This window comes from Musca autumnalis, unplaced genomic scaffold (assembly GCF_047663935.1).
Source record: "Musca autumnalis isolate F117 unplaced genomic scaffold, ASM4766393v1 scaffold_3, whole genome shotgun sequence".
In the NCBI taxonomy this organism is placed as follows: domain Eukaryota; kingdom Metazoa; phylum Arthropoda; class Insecta; order Diptera; family Muscidae; genus Musca; species Musca autumnalis.
This window is the reverse complement of record NW_027411866.1, coordinates 253,801,158-253,823,680: the sequence shown is the minus strand read 5'-3', so window position 1 is coordinate 253,823,680 and position 22,523 is coordinate 253,801,158. Positions and strand designations below refer to the sequence as shown.

General features: G+C 36.0%; 1 protein-coding gene and 1 long non-coding RNA gene across 2 annotated transcripts in view; one reads left to right on the top strand and one right to left on the bottom strand.

Moving 5' to 3' along the window:
- The window catches only part of Bx (LIM domain-containing protein Beadex), a 213,615-nt gene that overhangs the window by 35,471 nt on the left and 155,621 nt on the right, over window positions 1-22,523 (bottom strand). The window lies entirely within an intron of this gene.
- LOC141397394 (uncharacterized) lies at window positions 4,682-17,699 on the top strand. Its single transcript, XR_012411392.1, has 3 exons — window positions 4,682-4,702; window positions 4,785-4,830; window positions 17,458-17,699. It is a non-coding gene; the product is annotated as an uncharacterized lncRNA (long non-coding RNA).

Genomic DNA, 22,523 nt, shown 5'->3' with positions numbered 1-22,523 from the left:
GGAAGTTGTGCAATTGGAGTTATGATTTCACAACATATTTCTATGTAGTCCAACAGAGTTAGGAAAAATGCACTCCTTTCGATACATTTTATAAGCAGTTGCTGTAGAGATCCCTACAGAAAAAACCAGTTGGTTGATCCCTACACATTTCTTCAAAAAAAAACAAACAAGAGTGTATACATTTCGGAGAATTTGTTATAAAATAAAGAAATAAAAACTTAATTTGCGAACATTTTTGCGGTAATTCACGAGACGGAAATGCTTAATGGAGCGGAGTTGGAGTCCATGTCGAATGCTGAACTAGTGATGGGAAGGCAACATAAAAAACCTTTTGGATGATGAAGTAAAATCAGATGCGTTTGGATTAAATTGAGAGCGGAGGAAGTAATCTCAAATGTGATTGAATTTAATGGATTTTTTTTTTTAATTTGTGTTTATATAATAAATTTGTGTTTATATAATAAATATAATAAAGTTCTTTCAGTTCTTGTTTTACACAATAAATGCATTTTATTTATTTTGGGATATTTCGCAATGGCTTGCATTTTTATTGCATCTTCAGACTGATTAAAAATGCAATCCGAAGAATGAATATAAATTCAATCCAAAGCACTGCATCTTAAGCTGTGATTTGGATCGAAAATGGAGTGCATACTAGCTGTGTGCTGTGGAAGCAAAATGGAGTGCACCCTAGCTGCGCGCTCTCTTGTAAAATTCATAAGTGAATTCATAGGAAAAGATGTGCTCCAACGGCAATTGTACTGTACACTTGCACTGATTAAACTGCATACACGGATGCAAACTTTTTGCTGGGATTATGTTAAATAGTGGTACTTAGACGCTCATAAAGACAATGTTGCATATATGCAACATCGGGGATGAGAGGGTTAAATAATAACTATTTTTTGAAAAACCGCATGAAAATGGGAACTGAGGATTTTTTGAAAGTTCAGACCCAAACGACAAGAAACCCTAGTTGGGTTTTGTTGTGTCAGATCCAGTTCGGATTTTATGGCCCCATCTAAACATGGTTAAATATTGAGTTTTTAAAGAAATTCGGGGCTATATCTCTGAAACCAATGCGAATCTTCTTCTGACCTCTGAAGCAAATTTGTAGGTAAGAACAAGAATAAAATATTTGGAGAAATAATGAGCTCGAAAATCTACATTTATTGCCTCAAATTTCAAAATATATGCAAAACTGCCACGATGTTTATACATTTTGCACCGTATCTCGAAAACCGTTAATTTTTTCTGAATATTTTCTTTTGGAGAAATATTCCCTGGAATGTAATACACAACTCTTCGGAACATGTCATTGTTGTAAAATGCCTCTATGCCGTTGTTTTCAGTACATTTTTCATTGACGATTTAATAAAAATATCAATAAAGTGTTGAAATCCGAAATGGGAGAATAAACTATTGTTGTTGTAGCAGCATGAAACCTACGTAGAAGCATAGGTTTGATGCTGGGTTGGCAGCCGCTGTTCGAAACTCTATGGTTCCGGGTCAATCCGGTACGTTAGAACCCGCTGCCGTGGGATTGAGCTGAGAATAAACTGTTAGTGTGAACTGTATTTGAAATACGTGTTGCAAAAAATATGATGAAAAATACCGCTGAAACAACATGAAGTAAGCATTTTAGGGTTTCAGAATGTTCTAAAGAATTGTTGAGAGCTTTATTTGGAAGATTTTTGCAAAAGGTTACTTGGTTCAACTCCCAATAGTTTAACCGATACTGACCAGATCTTCAGCAATTATGTAAAATTTTCTATATTTTATACATTTTGATGTCCAAAATAGAGTTTTTCTTCTTGTAATGATAAGTTCTACTAGTTTAGGGCTACAATATTGTTAAAGACAGCAAGGCCAAATTCCTATTCGTTTCTGAGATAAAAGCCTGATAAATTCAAAAAAGTGTAGATTTAGCCCGGTTTAGATGAGGCCATAAAATCCGAACTGGATCTGACAACACAAAACTCTACTAGGGTTTTTATAGTCTAAATATGTACTTTCAAAAAAATCCATACTAGAAGTTGTTTGCATTTTCAGTGTTGCATAGTGTAATGAGTGATGTCTTTTTCCGATGTTTTTGACTTGAGAAGTCCAAAAATCGATTATAGATTTTAATGGAAAGGTCGTCTTTTCATTATCGATAACTATGTAAATATTTTTCATAGGACACGTTTTTGAATGACTTCATCTGACGGCAAAAATATTCTCTTTTCCAGAACCTGCAAGAATCTAAAAATTTTACTTTTTTCTAGATTATAAGGAACAAATTTTTATCGGTGTAAATGTTATACTAGCCATAAATCCTCAACTGGGTTTAATAAATCCAGTAAAAATATCATTGCATTTAGATATACCTTTGGAGGATTTAAATGGCAGTCAGCTGATTTTTGTTCATAGTACAATTACCAAGGTAGATGCATCAGTCCATCTGATCGAATTTGAAACGCCAAAAGAAGTTGTTGTAAATTGAATTCGTGTCAAAAAACATACACCAAATTTCAAATTTATTGTTTAATATTGAAAATGTTAGCACATTATACTACTAATGCCAACTAATGAGCAAATAATGAATTATTTTACCGTAAATATTAGTCTTGGTTGATTAAAATCAACTTTGTATATCAATTTTTTGTATATCAAAATTTTTACACCTAAAACTATTTTTGTTGTATAAATTCATCGATGCATCTACCTTGTTTCTTGTGCCAGCTTGCAACTTTATGCCTTTTCTAGCAACTTGTTGCAAAAAACAGAGTTGTATACAAGAATTTATGTCGGATTTAAAACAAATCCACTAGATACGAGTATTTATTTTTGTATGGGAAATGTGGTAGATTATCGCCAGATTTAGCAAATAAATCCTGATAATGCACTAAATGCGGCTAATGAGGTCATATCTAAATGGCCTATTATGTAGGTAATTGATAATTTAGCGGAGACTTAAAAACGGTTTCTCCATACAAATTTTTTCAAAAACTACGGGAAATATTATAGATGGTCTGTTCCAGAACTCCAAGAATCTACTAATTTTTACAATTTTTTCCGATAACATAAAGGAAAAAATGCTATCGTAGTAAAAAATAGTAGATTCTTGCAGGTTCTGGAACAAAGCAAGAAATTGCAAAAACTATATCAGAAATGTCAAAATTAATGTAGGGCCACACTAGAGCGATTTCAATAAAATAATTTCATGCAATTAGGTGTGCTTAGATCGAGGTCCCCACTACAGCAATTGCATAAAATAACTTTAGTATGGAACTCGATCTAAGAACGCATCATTTCATTGAAATATCTCTAGTGTGGCACGGGGCTAATCAGATGCCAGCAAACATGCACATGATTTTAGGAGAAGGATTCCCACAGTTTGAAATAAAAATATGTGATATACCTTTACAACCGAAACTTTAAAACAAAAGATACATATGACCCAAGAACCTGAAAAAGTCAGAACACAAAATATTTTCAAATCTAATGTGATAACATAACCTTCTCATTTGGGAAATCAACATCCAAACCACTATACAATCTGTTGTAGACAGCTTCTTGTACACATAGACAGGAAGTTAACCCAGCCTCCTTCGCAAAGAAATATTAGCTCAAAAATGGGTTTGTATTTTCGTTGCAAATACGTTCAGTGTCCCAGGCAATTCTTCACAGGGAACTTCGCATTGATTTGTTTCCATTGGGTTGAATATGTCTAAAAATCACTATTTCGCATATTTTTTGTTAATGGGCTAATGAACGAGATTGCTTACTGTCGCATTCCAGAAACTGCTCGTTGTATTATTCTCAGTTTTTAATTGACGTATTTTTTTGCTATATAACATCTGGAACGGATTGTTGTTGGCTTGAGACCGAAATTTGGAAAATTCACTTTCTAATGCATTGTGGCTGAGCTTTCCTATTAAAGTATACTGCATGTCACACTACAACTTCGGAATATTTCTAATTTATCACTTTTTTATAATATTATATTCCATATCCATCTATTCTGCACCTCACTGTACCCCATTCTTTTCCTTTACACCCCTTTAAATGATGATGATTGATAGATCTAACCAAAAGTTCAACGAGCCATGCTGAGAGCAACTAGTCAATTTGACACCAATAACAAAAAAAAAAAAAAAAAAAAAAAACTCAAATTCAACTGTAAAACTCACCACTACTGACCATATTCAATTTGCATAAATTGATTTGATTGAATTGAATTTTTATGAGGGAGATTCCTCACACAGCATACAGAGGAAAACAACAACAACTGTCAGGGCATAGAAATGCGACCAAGGGAGTAACAACTAAAATGGCATAAACAAAGCACCACATATTCCACTACTCCTGCATTTAGTTGCCTTACTGGGCCATGCTTCATTTACCCTTTCGAAACTAATTTCAGTTCAGTTGGATGACAAACAAATGAATATTCATTTAATGCAATTTTTGGAACTAAAAATTCTTTATAATTGAGAGATTCTATCAAGTTTTTGAAAAAACAAAAATACTCAAAAATTTAAATTGTGTCTAACCGGCGATAGTGTGGTTAAACCATTCTCTATTGGAATGAAATTCAATACCCTCTTCTGTGGCTTGCCGCTATTTCCTTTCCTAGCTAATTATATTTCATAATCTATCAAATTGCAAACACTCTGGAATTTCCCAAAAACAATGCTTTGCTTGTGGTGCGCGGTCGGTAAGTAGCAGACAATTGTTGTTTGTTCACATCTAACCAAATGCGTATTTTTATATCAATTTTGAATTGAACACCCTAGCAGCGCTGGCTATCAAATATTAGTTGCGGTTTTATGAATAGAAAAAAATGTGAGTGCGTCTGTGTTCTTTAAACGAGTGTGTAATTGTACAAATATGAGATAATTGCATTTGAAAATATGGCCTAGAGTTTGGTGGCGGTGGCCCGTTTGGAACAGTGTTTTAATGTAATAAATTTAGGAACGAGTTTTAATTGGTTTGGTTTTTAATAAAAATGGCTTAGGAACGATTTTTAGTGAGGTTGCACTCTTTTCTCATACACAGCTGATTTGTAAACTTGAGATGAGAACAAATACTAAAATGTAAACAAACATGATGCTAACGGAAGGTGGCTGGCTAGGTGTATGTTACACGGAATTCGATTGTCTATGGCTATGTTTACATCAAATGAGGTTTGATTAGTTGTTTATGTTTTACGAATAGAAAAAATGTGAGTGCGTCTGTGTTCTTTAAACGAGTGTGTAGTTGTACAAATATGAAATAATTGCATTTGGGACAGTGTTTTAATCAAGTTAGGAACGAGTTTTAATTGGTTTGGTTTTTAATAAAAATGGATTAGGAACGATTTCTAGTGAGGTTGCACTCTTTTCTCATTAGAAGAAATACTAGAACGTAAACAAACGTAATGCTAACGGAAGGTGGCTGGCTATATTTACATCAAACGAGGTTTGATATGTTGTGCATATTTTACGTTTTAAACATTTAGGAACTTACAAATTTTTTTGAAATTATTTTTGTTTGAAATTCTCCTCTTCTAACTATTAAACCACTTTATTTAAACCCCACAAACTCTCTGATTTGCCATAGCGTGCCTCAATTGTTTGTCATTCGATGAAGGAATTCATTCATGAATATCATATAAGGGCATATTTTGCATAAATTGCAAAAAAAAATCTATATGGCATTTTATTTTGTGTCCTAATACAAATACACATATGAACAAACATACATAACCCGGCATTATATAATACAAATGAAAACTTATTGTTGCCAGTAGCGGATTCGTTTCTTCTTCTTCTATTTAAAAATCATAATTTATGACAAATTTCAAATGAAATTTATTGGTAATTGTTTTCTAAACTTTTGTTCAATCAAAGGCATTCAGTGTTTTGCAGTGGCAGCAGCAGGATGGATGGCTATTTTTGTTGTTGTTTTGTTGATTACAGCAATGTGCAGCAGTTAAATTTATGATGATGATTGTTATTATTATTGCTTTATGTTGCAGTTTTTTTTGCCTTTTACTAGCGGCTCTTATTGTTAAAGCATCAGCAACAAAAAACTTGAATGAATTTTTATTAAATAAAAACCACAACAACAAAAAACAAAAATTGGTTTCAAATAACTGAATAATAATTCCAATTGTTAAACAATTTTATAATCGAACAGTTATTGATGATCCAAAGTGGCTAAGTGCAGGCAGCAACACAAAAAAAATGTGAACGTTAAATGCTTTGGCGCAACAAAAAAAGCTTAAAATTGTTTTTTAATTAAATTAATGCTTTATTAATAGAAATATTGCCATAATGCGGAATGGGGATAGAATTTCCCAATGCATGGCGGTTGCAAAATAAGAGTATAGTATTCCCGTACTTTTTTTAATGCAAAATTAGATAGTTTTAGCGAATTAAAAAAAAAAATGTTTTCCCTATACAAATTTATTAAAAAAGTACGGGAAAAATTGCAAAACCTATAGCAGAAATGTCAAAATTAACCTAACGGCTAATCAGATGTCAGCAAATATGCACTTGATTTTAGGACAAGGATTCCCGCAGGTTGAATTAAAATGATCTGATCTAACTTCGCAGCCAAAACAAAAGATCCATGTGACCCATGAACCTGAATAAATCAGAACTCAAACTATTTGCAAATATAAAAGTACGTTTATATATAACCCACTGGGTTTCAAATGTCAATTCCATTGCTTATATTTCAAATAAATCCTCATAAAGAAGGTTAACCCTGCAAAAGGCTATAATATAAACATGGCCTAATGTGACGTAGGGGATGGAAGATACCAAGCAACGGTCCTAACCGGCTTTAACATGGCAAAGCTCAGGATTTGTCTTGATCCCTCTTTCATCTCAAGTGGACATTGACCTCCCCGTGATGTCACCTGGGGAACTGCCTTTAACACCCGTTAAAGGTAGTAAGCTAACATGTGCCGCGCGTTCACCCATAAGAACGTTAAAAACTTGGGTTTGGGGCGTTGGATAAGTAACCCTTCCCTAGAAAAAACAGCCTACTATGAAAAAAAACGAAAGAAAAGGAAAACAAACCCCTCAAGAGTTGACGACCCCCGCAAACGTTTTAAGGACCATGATCTGCGAATCTGCACCTGGAATGTTCGCACTCTTTATAGAGAATGTGCAGTTTACGCATTGGCAGATATACTTGAAAAGTACAAGGACGACATTACTGCCATACAGGAAATACAATGAATTGGGAAAGGAGTCACAACAACACCTAAAGGTGACGTACTGTATTATAGCTGCCATGACAGAAAGCATGAGTTTGGTTGAGGATTTGTAGTTGGTCGGAGGTTAAAACATCTGGTCTCCAGTTTCACCCCAGTGAATGAAAGACTCGCTGCAATTCAATTAAAAGCAAAATTCTTCAACATCAGCTTTATTTGCGCTCATGCTCCCACTGAAGACAAGGACGAACAGGCCAAAGATATTTTTTACGAGCGCTTAGAAGAAACTTATGACCGTTGACCTGCCCATGACATTAAAATATACTAAGCGATTTTAATGCCAAAGGATGGAAAAGAGGATATCTTTGGCCCAACAGTCGGGAAATTCAGTCTACACAGTGAAACATCTGACAATGGTATGAGGCTGATAGACTTTGCGGCTGCAAGAAGCATGGTAGTTAGCAGTGCCAGTTTTAAGCATCTCGATATTCATAAGGGCACCTGGCTGTCTCCAGATCATAAAACAAGAAATCAAATTGATCACGTTGTGATAGATGGAAGACATTCATCGAGCGTGTTGGATGTGCGCTCGTTCCGAGGAGCAAACATAGACTCGGACCACTACCTTGTTGTAGCAAACAAAGTACGAACAGACACAACATGGAAGTTAGACATCGGTAAGCTGCAATCACAACAGATAGCCACAGCATATTCCACTCAACTGGCCCAACTGCTTAATCAAAGCACTCCTCGTCCCGATAACATATCAGGACAATGGCAAAACATTGCCCATTCCATGCAAACAGCCGCAAAATCAGTACTTGGATACCAGAGACCTCCGCCAAGGAATCCATGGTATGATCAGGGGTGTCGTGCTGCTACCAAAGAGAAAAATGCGGCATATAGGGCTACTTTACAATCAGTAGCAACGCGTAGCGCACAAGAGATGTATCGGGAGAAAAGGAGAGAGGAGAAACGTCTTTTCCGCAGGAAAAGGAGAGAGATGGAAAAGCGGGAGTGTGAACAAATCGAGATGTACAGGAGACAGAATGAAGTCCGAAAATTCTACCAAAGAGTGAAACATCAAACTGATGGCTTTGGAACTGACCTCTACCTCCTCCTGTAGAGACCAGCAAGGTAATCTGGTAACTGATACAGATAGTGTGCTAAGGATATGGAAAGAGCATTTTTCCAAAATGTTGGTATCCAATAGTAGCGAAGTCGACGAAGATACCACAGATCCAATCCCAGAAGATGGTATTGAATGTATACCACCCGGCCAAGATGAGGTAAAGACAGCAATAAACCAGCTGAAGAATAATAAGGCAGCAGGAGCTGATGGCCCCCCACCAGCCGAGCTGTTTAAAACCGGAGTCGACACGCTGATAAGGTGTATGCATCAGCTAGTTAGCTCCATCTAGCAGGAAGAACGCGTACCCGACGATTGGAACCTGAGCATCCTGTGTCCCGTCCATAAGAAAGGAGATAAGACTTTATGCTCCAACTATAGGGGCATAAGTCTTCTCCCTATCGTCTACAAGATAGTGTCAGGGATATTGTGCGAACGACTAAAGCCCATGGTCAACGAAATAATTGGACCATACCAATGCGGCTTTAGACCTGGCAAGTCCACCATTGACCAGATATTTACCCTGCGCCATATCCTGCAGAAGACCCAAGAGATGCAGATCGACACATATCACCTTTTTGTCGATTATAAAGCAGCCTTCGACAGCCTGCTATGTTCAAAGGTATTCCAAGCAATTTCTGAATTTGGTATCCCCGCAAAGCTCTTTCGGCTATGTAGAATGACTCTTAACTGACACGAGGTCCTCAGTTAAAATAGGAAAGAACCTCTCCGAAGAGTTTGGTACCAAAAGAGGTTTCAGACAAGGAGACAGCCTTTCGTGTGATCTTTTCAACATCCTGCTAGAAAAGGTTATACGAGAGGCAAACGTCAAAAGAAGTGGCACAATCCACCAATAGCCACATGTTACTTGCTTATGCTGATGATTTAGACATCATGGGACGATCCGTAAAATAAGTAACCGATACCTTTATGAAGGTCGAATGAGAATCTGCGGTAAACGGCGAGAAGACCAAGCTGATGGTGTCGACGCGCAATGCGTCCATTGAGATCGGACCAACTGTTGAAGTTGGTCCCTTTAATTTTGAGCCAGTAAAAGACCTCGGCACCGCCGTAAACACAACATACGACATCAGTTGTGAAATAAAAAGAAGAATTGTATTGGCCAACAGATGCTACTTTGGCTTAAGTAAGCACTTTAAAAACAAAGCCACAACTTGTCAAACAAAAATAACGCTTTACAAAACACTGATACTACCCGTGCTGATGTATGGTTCCCAAGCCTGGGAACTTGCGCAAGCAGATATGGCAGTGTTTGGCGTGTTTGAGAAAAAATTCTTCGAAAGATCTACGGACCGATCTGCGTTGACGGTGAATATGCACGTCGTATGAACCAAGAGCTGTATCTGCTATACAACGACATCAATATAGTTAAACGTATCGAGATGCAGCGATTTCGTTGGCAAGGCCATATAATAAGAATGAGCGATGATGAACCCGCTAAAAAGGCGTATAAATTCGAGCCACATGGCGGTACACGCAGAATTGGCAGGCCAAAGAATAGATGGTGCAAACAAGTGGATGAAGAAATGACAAGGCGCGGTAATCCAAAAAGCGAAGCACGAAACAGAGAGAATTGGAGATCTTTTCTTAGTTCAGTCTATGGAACAAATGTTCTGTAATGGGCCAACTAAGTAAGTATTAAGTAGCGTGATGCCTCTCCACTTGTTGCAATCTTTCCGGTCATTTTTCTTGTGCAATTTTATAATGGCACCGTTTGTCCACTGACTCGGGAATATTTCATTAGACCAGGCATCGAATATATGTGGGAATAGCAATTCAGCCGAAGCGATTGGGTTTGACTGTAAAAGCTGCGGGGATATTCCATCATCTCCTGGTGATTTATTAGTTTTCAATTTTGTAATAACTCTGGCAATCTCTTCTACGCTCGGATGTTCTGCTGATATTCGGCTATCTACGATACAGTCCTCATTTGGTGAAGCAGGGGCTTCTGTACTATTCACGATTCCACAATTGCTTATTTCCATGAAGTGCTGTCTCCACCTGCGTGTTTGGTCAGCCGTGTCTGTCAAAAGATTACCACTTTTATCTTTTACGACATGGCTTCGGTTACCGTTTTGGTTTGAAATTTGGTTAATTATTTGATCTAATTCTTTCATATTATTTGTACCTGCCGCTGCCTCTGCTTCGCTAGCCATTGTTTCCAAGAATTTCTTTGACTTTCTTTCTTTTGACTTTTTTCGCTAAATTGGAGTATATTGTTTGAAAGGTGGGGTTGTGATTTTTTTTCGAATTTTCATGTTATTGCGCTCTTTGATTAGGTTCCACGTGTTATCCGATATCCATACTTTCCTTTCTGATTTCTCGCTGTAGCCAATTTTATCCTTCGCTATATTTATATTATAATTGCTTCGTATGTGTCTTCCCATGATGTTTGTAACGACGGTACGCAGTCTCTTAGCGCGTTTCCGACGTCATCTCTCTTCTGACTATTTTTTAATTTTGATACATTAAATCGTTTTGGTATATTGTTCTGCCTCTTCTTAAATATTCTCCTCAGTTTTATTTTCATAGTCGCAACCACAAGCTCGTGGTCCCTGTCGATATCCGCACCTCTGCTTGTGCTTACGTCCATTAACGATCCTCTCCAGTTGCGACGTATACAAATGTAGTCTATTTGATTTTTTGTGTAGCCATTTGCTGAGGTCCATGTATATTTATGGATATCCTTGTGTGGAAATAGTGAACCGCCTATAACGAGGTGGAATGTTTGGCAAAATTCAATAAATCGTTCCCCATTGTTGTTCCTTTCTCCCAAGACGTGTTTTCCCATAATTTCAGGTATGCCATGATTATTGTTGCCAATTTTTGCGTTAAATTCACCTGTCAGTAGAAGTATGTCACGCTCCGCTACCTTATGAATAGTGGCAGTTAACTGGTTGGAAAATTGGTCCTTAATTTCTTCTTCTGCATCCTCCGTGGGGGCATAGGATTGCACAATAGTAACATGATTCTTGACATCACTGTAGAAGCGGGCCATTCGCAAATTGGGCTCCATGAACAGGGGATTTTGCGCAATTCTTTACTTAATTTAAAGCCGACACCGTATTCACTTCTTGTCTCATGTCCACTGAACAATATAAGGTTATCATTTGCAGATATCATTTCTCCATTTCCAGGCCATCGCATTTCGCTTATACCCAATGCAGCAATGTTGAACCTTTTTGCCTGCGCCTCTAGTTGGGCTAGTCTTGAAGACTCTCTTAATATACGAATGTTCCATTATCCTATTCTTATCCGTTTTCGTTTGCTAAATGTCGTCATCGTTTCGGTTGAGTGATTGGTCCATCGTATCCTATGATGGTACTGGGGCTGCCAGTTCATAGCCACCATCCCGGCTATCTGTGTACACGTTTATATAGCGAGCCGCTTGATGCAAGCAGATGCCAGATCGCTAGAAACTAATGTCTCTATATGCGTAGTATTGGTTATTTTAGGAGCGCCAAATTCTCGCCTCGTCGAACCTCCCAAATTACATCTTTGAATTTGTTTGTTTGTTGATGTGATAACTTATTGAGTTCCAATATTAGCTCCCTTTCCTGGTTTCAGTATGGAATTGAAATTTTTTCACAGGCGTCAATTTTGGTTCACACTTCACCTCCTGGTTTATATCCGCTTACGACGAGTTCACACATATTTTAATTTTAAGCACTTTTGGTTGGATGGGCTGATTCTAAGAAATTTATTGCAATCATCGGCTACTTAACACTAGCCCGTCATTGGAATGTTATCTTTATGGACGTTTGACTTAGATTTTACAAAATCATCTAAATGCTCTATTTAAGGGAGGCTTATTTGATCCCTATCCATTTATTTACTTAAGCTATTCTTAATAATAACAATAGCACTTCTCATCAGCTGATCTACTTTATTTACACATGATAAACAGTTCATTAATATTAGGGCATTTCACACTTCAAGATTTATTGTCAATAAATAATATTACACTATATAAGTGCGGAGTACATATAAATCTCTCATTTGATCTATAAACAAAACGTTAAAAGCAATTGTCGCTGTTTAAAGCTGAACATTCTCCGTTTCAGATTCAATTAATTTATTTCACCATAATCGATTACCTCTGGGGTAGGGAGGCATCAAAGACATTTCAAATGTTTCAAAGTAACGTGGAGAATTTCTCTTTCTCCATTTTTAGAATGGGGAGAACATGTTTGTTGTCCAAATCAAAAATGGAGTAAAATTCCTTAATATTCTCACGCATTAGAAGAGAAATACCGTAAACCCATAAACTGCTCCACAAAGCTTATTGCTAACTTCATCGTTTCGTATTAGGGGCTTCAATGAATGTCTGTCCGACGGCCGTTGGTTATCTTAACTGGAAGTTTTAATTAACTTGTAATTGACGTTTGTGAATGCAGACGACTGTCGGACAAGTAGTAGGCCTCCTTTATGTGTACGGGTGTATGTGTGGAAAATGGCCTTATACGTTATTGCCAATGGAATGTCAGTCAGTATTTACTCGAGTTATGCCAAGGAATTAAAGCGAAACGTTACATTGGCCAGCCAGATGTTGTTAGCAGATGAAATAGATTTCCAAGTCATTCATTAACCAATATTTTTGTTTTTTAGAAAAAAATGTCTAATTAATTGTCTAATCAAATGAAATAAATAACTAAACCGAAAACTTAAAATGAAATGAATTTTTAAATTAGTTTTAATTAACTCAAATATGGCCAAAAGCAAAAAAAAAAAAAAAATCAATGTGTGTACCAAATTTCTCACTTCATTTGGAGTTTTATTTTTTTGCGATTTTTTTTCTTTTCACGTAACACACAAAAAACGTGCGTGAAGGGACTCCTGATCTGCACTCGTAGTTTGTGAATCGTATTTTGTGTGTAAGGGTAATTATCGTTGTTTTACCACTTGCGGTAGTGATTTATGAGGCACACATATTTACCGACAAATACGGGAATACCTCTTCGTTACATATAATGTGTATTATGGCCATAATGTAGCGGGTCTGTTTGCCAGTTTTTTTCTGTTTACTGCATTTGTTGCACCTCTCACTTATTCGTGTTGCCGCTGTTTGGGCGTATGCGTGCAAAGTAATAATATTAAAATTCAATTAACTTAAAAATGATTCAAACCATGATTCGCATGTTTGTGACTATCATCTGTTCGTCTGTCTGCCCATTTCGTTTCCTTGCAAATATTTACTGTGTTACACATTGCACAAATGCAACAAATTAACTGAATGCATGAATATATTTTTGCTTCTGTTTCTCTCTCTCTGTTTTGTTCTCTTTCTACGTTCCAGAATGATGGTAACAAGTGCGCTTGAAGTGCCCATTCGACATGAATGTAACATAGTTGCCGTAAACGTTCGGATTATTGCCAGGTACAGTGGTTTAATGACACGTTACGTTATGAGTAATTGGCAAAGAAATGCAACAGCTGTTTGAGGTTCACAAAATGGTTCTCCAGCAAAAACAGCTGATCATGATTTAACCAAAATGTTGGTATTTTAAGTTATAAATGTATTTGCTGGATTTTTTTTTTGTTAAATCCGCCGTAGACGGTCCCAGAAAAGATAGAAAGATATTCTCGCGAGCCAAGTAGTTGCACTGAGTATCTGAATAGTTGCCGTAAACGTTCGGATTATTGCCAGGTACAGTGGTTTAATGACACGTTACGTTATGAGTATTTGGCAAATACTGCAGCTTTTTGAGGTTCACAAAATGGTTCTCCAGCAAAAACAGCTGATCATGATTTAACCGAAATGTTGGTATTTTAAGTTATAAATGTATTTGCTGGAAATTTTGTTTGTTAAATCCGCCGTAGACGGTCCCAGAAAATATAGAAATATATTCTCGCGAGCCAAGTAGTTGCACTGAGTATCTGAATGGTTGAGAAGTGTCTAATGAAGTCTAGTTGGTAGCATCCAATGGAAAAAACACATTGTGAAAAATACAACAACAAAACATTTACAAAACTCACCGAATGCAGTCTAGCAACTCTTTCGAGGATGATCCAGACAGTTCTGACAGCGGACTGTCCCAAAAATGGACAATCCCCAAAGCAAAAAAAAAAAAAAACTAAAAAGTACCAAAATGCATTCTCGGCAAGATTGTGCTGCGACCGATACAGTGCACGAGCTTTATGAGGGCAACAAGCTGATATACACAAGAAATTTTTGAGGAATGTGAGAAAGCTAAAATGTTACAAATCGACGATCGCCCATCTACCGTGAAGCGAGAACGTTCCTCAACGGAAGCCAAGAAACTTGCTATGCGAAAAGTGTTAAAAAATTACATCCTAGTTTCATCATTAACAAAGCGGCCTTTCAATGAAGTCGTTAAGGACAACCTGATGGTTGTCACCAATGCGGAATGGGCTAAGGTATAATCAAAGTTGTCTCAACATGCTTTGGAACATGTTCTTACAGAGGAGGATTATCGCCTGCCACATTTTTATACCCTCCACCATAGGATGGGGGTATATTAAGTTTGTCACTACGTTTGTAACTACTCGAAATAATCATTGTAGACCCCACAAAGTATATATATTCTTAATCAGCGTGCAATTCTACATCGATATAGCCATGTCCGTCCGTCTGTCCGTCTGTCCGTCTGTGGAAATCACTCTAGCGTCCGAACGGATTGACGTAGGTTGATGAAATTTTGGGAAAATATGTTATTTTTACGTAGGACTTTTGGTATTGAAAGCGGGCTATGTAGGTCCACGCTTTCGTATAGCCCCCATACAAAATGACGCGTGACGCGTCGTCGTTTTAAGGAATTTTCAAGATATTTGGCCCATTTTACCACCGAATTGGTTGTAATTTGGTACTTTGTGTCTCCAGAGGCCAAAAAATATTCCTACCAAAGTTGGGTTATATAGGTCCACGTTTTGGTATAGCCCCCATATAAGGCCCCATATAAAGTACGCGTCATTTTAATATATTTTGAATGTATTAGACCCATTTGACCACAGAATTGGTTGTAATTTGGTATTTTGTGTCTTCAGATGCCAGAAAACATTCCTACCAAAGTTGGGTTATATAGGTCCACGTTTGGGTATAGCCCCCACATAAGGCCCCTTATAAAGTACGCGTCATTTTAATATATTTTGAATGTATTAGACCCATTTGACCGAAGAATCGGTTGTAACTTTGTATTTTGTGTTTCCAGAGGCTAAGAAACATTTCTACCATAAAATGTTTATATAGGTCCACGTCTTGATATATCCCCCCATAATACAATATCTCCCGATTTTCGATATTTTGAACGTTTTAGCCTCATTATCACACCGAGATGGCTGAAATTTGATATTTAGTCTTCTTTAGGCGTATAAAACTTTCCCCCAGAAATTTTTAGGTATAGGTCCACGCCATCATATTGCCCCCATAGAACGGTACCTTCCGCATTTCGGTATTTTGAAGGTTGTGGCCACATTAATCCACCGAAATGGCTGAAATTTGTGGTGGAGGGTATAAAAAGTTCGGCACGACCGAACTTAACGCTTTTCTTACTTGTTGATTCTAGCAAGGTGCATCGTGGTTTCAGGGTAATCAAATGCAAGAACGAATAATCAAAGAATTCTCTGAAAAATGCATATGTTAGCGAGGCTTGGGTCGATATCGGCCTGGCCTCGTATCAAAGTTTGGTTGACCATGATAGAGTGTGATGATCCCAAGCCTGGAAAAACGAACAAAGATACTCCAAAGTGGTCCATAATTGCCGCTGAATCTCCTAACAACATGAACAAAGCTATCGCATAAGAGAAGTCATGACGGGCGTAGGATCTGCCCTAAATGGAGAAGACGATGAAGATTAAATCGACAATTCCGAAAAACTGTTTGATAACATCTTGCATCCACATCATCACACAGCAAAAGTGATGCTTAAGGTCGTCCAGATCATTCTGGAACATTCTACGGTTGATTTAGATAACCTGCAGATCTTTAATTTGAGAGGATCCATACAAGAACCCTATGTTAAAGAAAACGATAACAGAGTCTACAAGGCGCAGGATGTTGGTGTTCTGTAATTGCATGGTGCAACACATTTTCTGGCTTTCTCGCCAAATTTGAAATGATACCAGCAATACGGTTTTGATTTGCTTCCGGAATTCGAACGTCTATGTTTTGATGATGAATTACCACGGCTTCTTGACATTCGGAATGAACCCATCTGCGTGCAAAGAGTTTCTTATTTCTTCTCTATTTGTTCTAAGTGAGTGTTTGATGGAGAGAAGCTACATACATCTGATTCGCTACTATCCGCAATCCTGTCGGCCATCGCTGCCAATTTTTCCAGGCTGTCTTCACTAACGGATAAAATTGCTTTCATCTGTGGCGGAAGTCGTTACATCCACAGCTGCTTCAAAATATCGTTGGAAACCTTACCCTGAGATAATTAACGCATTTCGGATAACAGTTCTGAAGGCTTTTTGTCTCCCAACTCAATGTTCGTCAAAAGCTTCTTGAGACGCTTCTCCTCTGAATCCGAGAAACTGCTAATAAGTTTGCCTTTTAACGTGTCATACATATTTTCAGCAGTAGGATTGATGATTATATCTGTAACTTTCTCCAAAATATAGCTTTCAATTGATGCAATTGATGATTGATGCAATTTTGTAGAATCTTGCGTAATGCCGGCCATGATAAACTGTGATTCTATTTGCTTGAACCAAAGCCGCGGATCGGAAAGCCAAAATGGAGGAGCTTTCACAGCTACTCGTGAAACTTCCATTGTTGATGATGTATTTGTTGAGTTTGATGGGTTTTTTGATTCACTCTACGGACTCTACGTTCTTTTGTCGGAGGTCGCCAATTAGTTGGCTAAAAATCCAAATTTAAAATTTAATTCCACAACAATTTAATTTTATAAAAAATTTAATAAAAAATTTAATGTTTATTTTTCAAAAGACAAATTAGAACTAACTAGAAAAATGAAATTTATTTTGATTTTAACAATATACATAAATTATGAAAATCAATGCTAAGTTGATAATAGAAAATTTCAAAGCCAAAGGCAACTTGATGAAATAAAAATAATATGTGTAAAGTAAATAATAACCTGAGTATTTTCAAGCCGCCACATAACATAACATAATCCCTTTTTTATGTCCCCAGTTTACCACAGCGACTTCACCATGGCAAAAGGGAAACTGAAAAATGGAAAGCAGTTCTTTTTGCCTCTTGTTGTGTGGCAAATTCAAGGAAAGCTCCACCGAGCGAGGTCTGGAGTACTTTGAGATATATTCCATTATCATTATTGGGCACGATGCAAATGCAAGACAAACCTTGTAGGTGTAGTGTTATTAGTTAACGATAAATATTTCCATGTGAATTACCCTAATATTGATCACCTGTAGGTTATGTTGATCAGCTGATTAACAGCTGTTGCTTTAAGGAACGTTATTGTTATGATTTGGAATATATTAAGTAAAAAATTCTAGGATTAAGTACCGTTATGTTTAATATATAAGGACGACGATTATGAAAATAAAGTCGGAAGTTATACAGAGCCTAGACCGGATTTAATGCTTCTAAAAATAAAAAAAAAACTTTTTATTTTGAGTTGACTAAGATTTACATTGGTAATTTGATGTCCAATGTAAAGTATCCTAATATTAGTCACCTGTGGGTTAAGTACATCAGCTGATTAACAGCTGTTATAATAGAGAAACGTTCTCTTTATGATTAAGAATAGATTATGTAAACAAAATCTAAGATTAAGTACCGTTATGTTTAATATATAAGGACGATAATTATGAAAATGAAGTCAAAGGTTAACAGAGCCTAACCCGGACTGTTTTAAATAAAAAACTATTTTATTTTGAGCTGACTAGGATTTGCATTGGAAATTTATTGTTCAATGTTAACTACCCTATATTAGTCACCTGTAGGAAAATTAGACCAGCTGATTAACAGCTGTAGTTTTAAGGAACGTTATTGTTATGAGTTGGAATAGATTAAGTAAACAAAATCTAGGATTAAGTACCGTTATGTTTAATATATAAGGACGATAATTATGAAAATGAAGTCAAAGGTTATACAGAGCCTAAACCGGACTTTTTAAACAGAAAACTATTTTATTTTGTGCTGACCAGGATTTGCAATGGCAATTTGTTGTGCAATGTAAACTATACTAATATTAGTCACCTGTAGGTTAAATAGATCAGCTGATTAACAGCTGTAGTTTTAAGGAACGTTTTTATTATGATTTGGAATAGATTAAGTAAACAAAATCTAGGACTAAGTACCGTTATGTTTAATATATAAGGACGATAACTATGAAAGCATAAACCGGATTTAACACTTCTAAAAAATCAAGTAAAGCTCTTTTATTTTTAACTGACCAGGATTTGCATTGGCAAATTTTCTAGGCGTTTCTAACCACTGTATCCCGCTATCTGACTAACTGAATTGGATGTGCGGGCGAAGAGAAATCGTCCAAAGAAGAAAGAATAAAACCTACCCATGCATTGGACTAAAATGTCGACATTGGTAAGCTTTTTTTCAGACGACATGCAGCAGACTTGTTGTATTTCAATGTAAATAATTTCCATATCAATGAACACTAGAAGGTAGGAATGGCAGGCTTTGGTGTAATGCCGCACAGTTCTATGAGATTTCAGAAGAGTAAAGGAACAGGGAGACCAGAAGAGTTAAATCTACGTTATCTAGGTTCGGGATATTTGTTTGAACGGTGCTTTGTGGCTTTCCACACGGTTTAACATTAAAATAAAAATTACCTTTAAATATTGTTAGTGTTTCTTTTTGACAGTTCCACATGCTAGATGATTCTGGGCTGCTGCTGCTCTTCATCTGTTCATATGTAAAGTAAATACAGTGTAAAGTACTGATAATAAATGATTCATGGGCCAATCCTACCAAAGGATTGTAGAATTGATGTGGTTGAAAAAAAAGAAAATGATGAAATGAAACGAATGACACAGAGGAAACTCTCGGATAGAGATACCATAAATATGACGACCGACCGTCCAACCACCATATGCACATCATTATCCCCAGTGATGCGTTTCAATGAAATATTGTAAAGGATGAGATTTGTAAAAAATAAAATTACACTCGAAATTTAGTAAAAGTTTTGTGAGAACACGAAAATTGATAATAAATAAAAATCATTTTTTTGGAAAAAGAGAAAAGTTTTCAATTACGTATGTAAAAGGTGCGGTACAAATAAATTTGATACTTTTGATAGTTTTGAGTGAGATTTAGATGCGGGAAAATGCAAAATTGTAAATAAATGTTGTAAAATTATCAATCTTGCATCATGTGCTCACAAACAAATGATAGTGGATACTATACACGAGAGAGAGACGACAGCCGCAAATTTTGGTCCTTCGAGCTTTCCTTTTGTAAAAAGTGAGTGTAAGCTGGCAACGGGAATATCCATTCGGATTAATGAAATAACGTATACAAAACGTTTTGGATTCAAATAGTACAATTATCACGTTCCTCTGGAAAGACTTTCACTATTTTTCCTCGAGTGTACTGTTCAGCTTTTTATCTTTCTTCTTGAATACACATGCCTACATGCCGGTAAATTTTCATGTCCATGATGATGACGGTGTTTGAATGTGTGTTTTTTTTTCTGTTGCGCGATTCTTTTAAATGTCATTAACGCATTGTCAATTTAAACGTTCGGTAATTAAACGTAAACTCAAAGTGAATGCTACAACAACAGTGAGCGGAGCCACAGAGATTTTAATAGTCATTTAATCGTGTATAAACATTATTGACACATTTCCCCAATGCTCCATGCATGCAATGAGTAGCAGCATCGAGTAAAAGAACACTTATTGGATGGAATCAAGGAAAGCAAAGACAGCAGCAGCAGCAACATGTTTGAAACCTGGAATAAGTTATGCCGCCACTTCCAAAGCAATTAATGTTAATCCCTGGACAACATGCTTATCGCTAATATGCATTTAAAACTTAAATTCCTTAATCAAGGCCATCAAGAGCCTCCTGCTCTTGAGGTTGTAGAAAAGAAAAATGATGGTCATGCCGGTGGCATATGGCTAAGGCACAACCTCCCATATTTACCCCCCAACAAATGGGGGGAAACAAACAAAAACAAAGAGAGAGGGTTCTGCGCGGGCTATGCATTTTTAGCATATTGATATGAGACACGTCATTATTGTGTAAAAATAATTAAATTTTTGCCATCATATGTTGTTTGTTTGGACGAGCGAGCGAGTGTGTATTTATGGATGGGTGCGTGCATGTGGTGATTTGTATGTCGGGATTTTCATGTTTGTATTTTAAGCCTATTTTGTGCATGCTGTTGCACGGTCATCAAATTCAAACATGAAATGTCCACTTTTGTCCGGCAACATGACATTTGCCATGGATTTTGGAAGGCCGTTATACATATGAGAGGGAGAGAGGATCTTCCTCCACCTTAGTAGCACCCATGGACAAATACAAAAATACACTGGGTGACATTTCTTTTAACAACTGTGGAATATTTCAAAAATAAGGTGACTGGAATTTTTTAAAGAATAATTTTTCAAGGACCAACACAAACGTGGATTTTTTAAGGAATATTTTTTCAAGGACCAACACAAACATGGATTTTTTAAGGAATCTTTTTTCAAGGATCAACCGAGACGTGGATTTCATAAAGAAAATTTCTTTCAAGGACCAAAAAAGGCGTGGATTTCTTAAAGACAAAATCTTTCAAGGACCAAAAAAGGCGTGGATTTCTTAAAGACAAAATCTTTCAAGAACATTTTTCAAGGACCAAAAAAGGCGTGGGTTTCTTAAAGAAAAAAATTTTCAAGAACATTTTTCAAGGACCAAAAGACGTGGATTTGTTTAAGAACATTTTTTTCAAGCACTAAAAGGACGTGGAATTTTTAAAGAACCTTTTTTTCAAGCACCAAAAGGACGTGGAATTTTTAAAGAACTTTTTTTCAAGCACCAAAAAAAACTTGGATTCCTTAAAGAAAATTTTTTCAAGGACCAACCAAGACGTGGATTTTTGAAGTAAAATTTTTTTCAAGGATCCAAAAAGACTTGTATTTTTCAAGGACGAAAAACGACATGGATTTTTCAAGGTCCAATAAAAGACGTGGATTTTTCAAGGACCAAAAAATACGTGGATTTTTCAAGGCCTAAAAAAGGCGTGGATTTTTCCAGGACCAAAAAATGCGTGGAATTTTCAAGGTCTAAAAATGCATGAAATTTTCAAGGTCTAAAAGACGTGGAATTTTCAAGGTCTAAAAGACGTGGAATTTTCAAGGCCCAAAAAAAACGTGGAATTTTCAAGGTCCAAAAAAGACCTGGACTTTTTCAAGGTCCATAAAAGATGTGTTTTTTAAAGGTCAATCCAGAAGTTGATTTTTTAAGAACCAATGTAGACGTGGATTTTTTAAAGAATATTTTCTAGTACCAAATAAGACGTAGATTTTTATAGAATATTTTCTCAAGGACCAATCAAAACGTGGATTTTTAAGGAATATTTAAAAAAACGAGAATCTAGACGTGGATTTTTTAAAGAATATTTTTCTGGTACCAAATAAGACGTAGATTTTTTAAAGAATATTTTTCTAGTACCTAATAAGACGTCGATTTTTTATAGAATATTTTTTCAAGGACTATCCAAAAAGGGGATTTTTTTAAATTCGTTGATTTTTTAAAAGTAATTTTTTTGAAAATATCGTGGATTTTTACAGAATATTTTTTAAAAACTATCGTGGATTTTATGAAAAAATGTTTTTTGAGAAATATCGAGGATTTTCTTAAAGTTTTTTTTTTTTTTTTTTGAAAAATATTGTGGAGTTTTTTAGAGAATATATTTTTAAAAATGTAGTTTTTTAAAGAATATTTTTTGAAAAATATCGTTGATTTTTTTAAATATTTTTTGAAAAATATCGTGATTTTTTAGGGAATATTTTTTGAAAAATATCGTGGATTTTTTAAAGAATATTATTTGGAAAATATCGTAGATTTTTTTAAAGAATATTTTTGAAAAATTTGGAAAATATCGTAAATATTTTAAAAGAATATTTATGTCGTGGATATTTTTAAAGAATATTTTTGGAACAATTTCGTGGATATTTTTAAAGAATATTTTTGGAAAAAATTCGTGGTTATTTTTAGAGAATATTTTTTTGAAACATATCGTGGATATTTAAAAAAATATTTTTTGAAAAATATCGTGG